The sequence below is a fragment of the Electrona antarctica genome (genome assembly GCF_951216825.1).
Source record: "Electrona antarctica genome assembly, chromosome: 2".
Classification (NCBI taxonomy): Eukaryota; Metazoa; Chordata; class Actinopteri; order Myctophiformes; family Myctophidae; genus Electrona; species Electrona antarctica.
The window spans coordinates 23451117-23458092 of record NC_136807.1 but is presented as its reverse complement, the minus strand read 5'-3'; positions in this window follow the sequence as shown (position 1 = coordinate 23458092).

Below are 6976 nucleotides of genomic sequence, written 5' to 3'. Positions count from 1 at the left end.
TAACAACATTGTAACAACAGCACTTGTTGACGATATTATAGCGATTATGGACAATATTCTGTACAATATTTGTTCATTTACAGTGATACACAATACCGATCGTTGGATATAAAAATCTATGCATTGATAAATTTAGACTATACAGTTGTAGTCTAGCATGAGTGTGAAGAGTTGTGAAGAAACTGATTATGTAATCTGATTACAGGTAATGGGGTTAGAACAACTGCATCCTGGTCCTGGGTTCGATTCCCGCTGGGGATGCTGTGGACGCTGTGGGTGTGTTCTCTCCTCCACGTCATCAGTGCCCATACCCTGGGTGGGGTTGACAAAAGGGCCTTTCTGTGTGGAGTTTGCATGTTCTCCCTGTATCCCCAGGCCTAGGGTAGGTAGTAGGTACCCTCACAAAAACATGCAGTAATCCTGGTTTCTAAGTCTAAACTGCTCCTTCCACGCGATACATCCAACCGGGGGAAACTCCCCACTGTCAGGTGAAAGGAAGCAGCATGGACTCGTCATGCATAGAAGTATGAGGTCAGTCCGTTGCTCTCCCCGGGTTGGCAGAGAGAGTCTAGCGCCCAGGATTACATTAGATAATTGACAGTGGGTGAAAGAATGGGTTGAAAAATCATGGGTTAAAAAGAAGTGTTCAGGCCGACTCATACATGTACATAATTATAAATAGTAATTTGAATTAAATTATTGTTATTAAGTAAGAGAGAGCTCTAGATTTTAAAGGCAAAGTAGGTAATGTGGTATAGGTATAGGTATACGACGTATACCTATTGTGTGTGTGTGTGTGTGTGCGTGTGTGTGTCTGTGAACCCACCCAACAGGAGCGTGATAAATAATAACACACCATCATTAATGCTTCACAGTGACAGAGTACACAAACCTCGATATTTAGCCAAAGATAATCACTCTTGTATTTTTTTTTTTATAAATCTGAATCATTTCCATTTATTAACACAGTAGATCCTGCTTGTAACAACATTTTAATATTTACTTACTTAGCTAGTATTTTAACAACCTTAAACCTGGCATGAAACAAAATAACCAGCAAGGCTTTTACAGATGCAATGTTACGGTTATGTCAAAGAAAAAATAGGTTCATGCATTCAGATATTCAGAAATATCAGAATCAGATTATAATAAAAAGTGAGTAAAAGTACATATTTATATTAGGTGCAGGGGTCTTCAACAGAGGAGGTCCTCAGAGCTACTGCAAGGGGGGGTGCCAAACCTTTGTGTGGTACTAGGAACTTTTTTTCTTTCTTTTTTTAACCATGTGAGTTGGAACATTAGCTGAAAATAGCCGATCTACAAGTCCACAAAGCCTCGCCCTCCAACATAACACTACACTACACAGTGCTGTCAAACAAGACAGACCATGAAACTATCTGAAATCAAAAATGTTTAATCTGCAACACAACTGTTATATAATATGTAGTGGGGAGGGTTCCCAGCTTCATATCTCTCTCTCTCTCTCTCATTGAAGACCCTTAATGCCACAGCCAGGGAAATGTTCTAAGCGTTTCAGATGCAGAAAAGAAAGCCTGAAGCAAAAACCATGCTATTAACAGAATGTGTACCTTTCTCTGTGTTTTCTGATATTTGTTTGGTTTAACCCATTTAGACCTGTTGTAACCTATGCGTGTTTATACCTTTCATGTCGGGAACACATCTATGTCATTATAGAGGTTGCTACATCTTTTTTTCTCAGCCTCTGTATACCACATAGACATCAAATAAAAGACCATTTGAGAGCCTAACCCTTATTAATTGGCTATTGTGGAAATGTTAATTAGCCTACTGTAATTTCCCCTAATGTTAATAAAAATGAATATTGTAAAATAAATAATTTTAATAAACATTAGGGCTAACAAATTTTCATTAGAAGGCCAAAGGTTTAAGCTCTGAAATTTCATGTTCAAATCTAAAATGATTTCTTAGAAGGTCTAAATGGGTAGCAGGTATATGATATTGAACTGTTGGTTTTTAGCACAAGTAAAACAGATTGTCTCAAATGGATTACAAAGGTGTGTTTATGGGATAATTTTTAAGAATTAAGTTTGGGGGAAAGGTTTCTGAATTGATAGTTAGGCCATATGAAAATAATTCTGTTTATGTTAGCTATGTTTGCATTTTTCTTTGGAACCGAGGGCTACCGCTTGCACCTACAAAGGTATAAATCATTGCTATAGTTAGCTGAGTTGAGGTCTTTGTATTGTATATACGCCAAAAAGAAACCTTCTTTCCACAATGTGACAAGTGCCTGATGGGACATTGTATGAAAGCTCAGGTAGTAACTGTGAGTATACCGCCCTCTACAGCTCATCAACAGTATTACCACAACAATTACTTAGTTTATCTCTTGTCATTAGGGTTGGGTGATATGGGGGAAAAATAATATCACAATATTTTTTTTAACCATATCCCTCAATGTTGATAATGTGAGCTTGTTTAGATCGGCCATATTCACCATATTTTTGAAACATTTTGAAGGCTTAAAAAGGAGTATAGTTCACCCAAAGAATGACGTATTTTCTATCAATTACACACCCCATGCAGCGTTGAATACATGGAGATTTTTAGTTTTTGTCGCATTCCTAAATCAATAGGACTTATTGGCCGATGGCCCGGTCATCAAATTATTGGCTTTACAATTTCACGATTTCACGATTGTTAACACACGTTTTTCACAACCTAACGGCATTCTCAAAACTGCACACACAAAACTGAAAACAATACACACAAAATGCTAAAACCTGACTCTCCTTTTCCATGATGACTTTTTGCTATCAAATCTCTTAACTGTTCCCAAAATGGAACTCGTGTTTTCATTTGGTACACACAGCCATATTTTCAAATGACACACATACCATTCATTGAGTACACACAACTAGCATTTGGCTACTAGCATATGGAACACACATGAATGACAATTGGGTACGTTTACATGAGGTCTTTCAACCCCTCTTAATTCCGAATAGAAGTTAAATCCTATTAAACGTTGTCATGTAAACACCTACAAAAACGTAAATCCGAATGAAAATGCTCGATGCGATTTAAAAACCATTCCGATGTCACTGGCCGGATTATTCCGATGTTGAATGCGATTGGCCGAAAGTTGGACTCATGTATACACTGCTTCGGATGTAAATTCATTCTGGTCTTTCTGAGCATGCTCATTTCCAAGGCGCTCCAACTCCAAGGCGCTCATATCCAAGGCGTGCCGAGTTTGCACATAGAGCGCGTTATTTCGTGCATTTTGCAGATCCGAAATAGCCTACACAAAGAAAAACGTGTAGCAGGCTGCAGCAGCAGTGGTGATGATGATCCCCCTGATCTGTGAGTGTTCAAAGATCCAACCGTCCCGAGTTGATGATCACTCTGATAATTTTCAAACATGTTTGATAGGCCTATAGGTTATATAGCCAGCCTATATGTATCTGGATGCTTCATGCTACTGTAGGCTAAGTGCATGGGGGACTCACAGAAATACGGAGGAGAGAGAGGACGAAATGCCGTCAGTCCGCTGTTCAGTAATCTCTCACACACACACACACACACACAGTCCCAAGAATACGCTATTATCGCTATAATGTCCATCCTATCCCTTTAAACTTTTATAGGCTATAACTTGCCTATTCCAAGTTGCAACCAAAACGTCATGAAACATAACGGCTTTGCAGTTTAATTGGGACACGTTGTCAGCCTGTAGATCAGCGCTTACTTACACAATGTACGTGCATTGTGCAAAGACGAATCACAAATAAACCCAATAGCCTTGTAGGCGCACAGCGAAAACTTGATAAATGCGATGTGTGTGTGTGTGTGTGTGTGTGTGTGTGTGTGTTCGACAGTCTCTCTCTCTCTCTCTCTCTCTCCTCTCAAAAATAACGAGCGACCCTTGATACAATAATAATCAGTGTGCGTGCCCTGGCCGTGCTGTAGTGTAGATAATAAAGTACAAATAAAAACGAGATGATCACCTTCCCAGCGGAGAAGGGGAGCCGCAGCGGGTGGGGAATAAAAGACGGTAAACATATACGCCCGCCCCTATATCCAACCAGCAGCATCAAAGCTACTGCAGAATGAAATGATGGGATTTCAAAGTATCGTCTTTCACATAATGAATGAACTGCCTATATTGTATGTGTCCAACACGTGTCCATCACGTGAATTAACATGTATCATGTCTTATATCACATCTCCTTGTAAACGCTCATTCGGAATGACCATTTCCCATGTAAACACGCAGCAAAAAACATTACTTCGGATGTATTTGATTCGGAAGTATTTATTCGGAATGATCAGCCTGCATGTAACCGCGGCCAATGACTCTGGAGAATGAGCCATTTCTCCTTTTGTAAAATGACTCCATATAGGCCAGCTTTTTCATAGTCAACATAAAACAGCACACAAATATGCAGCCGAAGAAATGTTTTTTCTTTTTTTCCAGTTTTTTTCCCTGTAAACCAGCCTGCTCAAAGCCGGCTCCTCAATAGGATTCAGGAAAGGAGAATGGTGGAAGGAATAGAACAGAAAAATGTTCTAATGATGCCAGTGTAGCATTGCGCGGAAGCAAGGATTGAACCCAGGCCTCCCACTCGCCAGACCAACGCGCAACCTGTCGTGCCAATAGAGCTGAGCCTGATTGGCTGTTGCGGGCTGGGTCTGGGCTGGGGGCTACAATCACCCCCCCAGTCTTTGAAGCGCGTCCTCGCGCTTCTCACTTCTCACCACGGACCGCCGTACACGATGTCCCTCATGTCCCTCACGCGAGGATATCACGCTCCACGTCCTGCCGACTACGCCAGATTGTAGCATTGCGCGGAAGCGGGGATTGAACCCGGGCCAGACCAACGCGCAACCTGTCGTGCCAATAGAGCTGAGCCCGATTGGCAGGGCTGTTGTGGGCTGGGTCTTGGCTGGGGGCTACACCTAGCCTGGTTAATAAACCAGACCGAATCAGCCGTTGGCAAAAAAAATTGCCTACCAGCGGATTACGGTCTGGCGAGGCTCAGTAGCACGCCTCTTTCCTACAACCGAGAACAGGTCGGACCAATCGGGACACGGTATGCAATATGGGCGGGCTTTGGTACAGTGACGTTCAATGCTTGAGACTTTTGACTGACAGTAGCTCTGACCAATTGCGTCAAAGAGAAAATGTTTGAACCCGCCCCCCGGGAAATGAAATCCAAGTGGAGCCAGCCCAGACTAATATACCGCGACAGTGTTGTGTGATATTAGTCTGGTTTATTAGCCAGGCTAGGCTACACCAGCAACTGTGTAGTGGCTGAGATTGGGTTGGACCCTCTGGCCAGCCTCGCTTATGGTCAAACTATGATTGAGCACATGGTCAACCACAGTTGTCCGAATCTTATTAGATATGACCGTTCTCCTTCTTCTTTCTCCTCTACCTCTCCCTCCTCCTCTTCCTCTCCCCCCTCCTCCACCATGTCCTCCTCCTCCTAGTCCTTCTCCTTGTCTTCCTCCCCCCCCCCCCCCCCCCCCTCCTCCTCCTTCTCTCTGTCCATCTACTCCTCTACCCCCTCCTCCTCTCACTCTTACCCCTCTCCTTCTCTGGTTGTCGATCTCTTCAAGGTTCTCCATTGTTCACCAAACAAAACAGAGGCTCTCAAGCCCCTTTTATGCTGCAGTCCTGATAGAAAATTGCTCACCAGACCTGAATGTTTAGTGATTTGACTATTTGTGTGTTGTAGGTTGATGCTTTAAGATTTGATGTGAGAAGTGTGTGCACCAACTGAACATTGTGTGTAGTGTTTGGACAACAAGGTGATGTGTAATTGACATCAGAGTGTAAAGAAATTCTTTAAAAGAATGAAAGTCAGAGTCTAATGCAGATAAGGGAGTGTGATGTCGATTTTTAGCAATCGTGAAAAGGTGTTTCGGTGAACTAATCACCCATAGTGATTAAAGCAGGAAAAGACACCACTTTCGATGTTATGGTCCTTATCTAGCCTCATATCACTATTATCCAAATAATAACCATGTAATGCCCAGCCCTGCCTGAAATTCAACTTCTGTTTGCCTTTGGGGGGCAGCGTGGCAACACACTTTATGCTGTTTTGTGTCCAGTCGGATAGAAACCTTGTATGTCCAAAACAAATGGGAAAAGATAACCTGTGTTGTTCCAATGGATCCAATGTAGCCCAAGATTTAGACTCTTGTAGAGTTTTTTTTCGATAAAAACTCTACGAGTCTAAATCTTGGGCTAGATCCAATGTAGTCTAATTTTTCTTTAGCCACAAGCTCTTGTTGATACTTCATTGGTTCAATATTGTTTCATCCTGTCTCTCATACACTACAGAATCAGAATGGACGGTTGAAGCTGCTTTACACTTTTATTAAAGTTCAACATAGAACGTATCGTATAGCCTAGGAGACCTTTATACTTCAAAGAGCAACAGTATTGCGCACAGAGAACAGCTGATATACAAGCTCACATCGCATCGCGGATGCGACTGTTGTGAGCGTAGAGGTCTGCGTGCGCGACACCATCACGGGACGAAGCATAAATTATACTTGATGGGATGCAGGTGTGCGTGCAGCCATGGTCAAACAGGCTCTTCATGAGCGCACCTCCTGTTCTTATGACAGCGACTGGAGGTGTGGTTTTGAGGACAACTGATTTTAATTGCTATTATTGTTCAAACACAACATAAACCAAGGATTATAGATTTATTTCAAGGCGAGAGATCACAATAGAAATCCTAATCATTCTTCCTCCACACTGGGAGAAAAGCAGCATCTGAAAGTTTGATGGTGCATTTTTTACACGTGATTGCAGTTAGAACTTTTCCATTGCATCTTATGAGAGGCAGGGTTCTTGTGCTGCCAGTATGCGCGCGCATGCTGTTGCTTATCAGAGTGACGTTGTCTGTTAAGGCATCTATATTTAATAAATGACTCTGCTGCAAGAGGTTCTCAAACTATGGGGCGGGAGGGATCC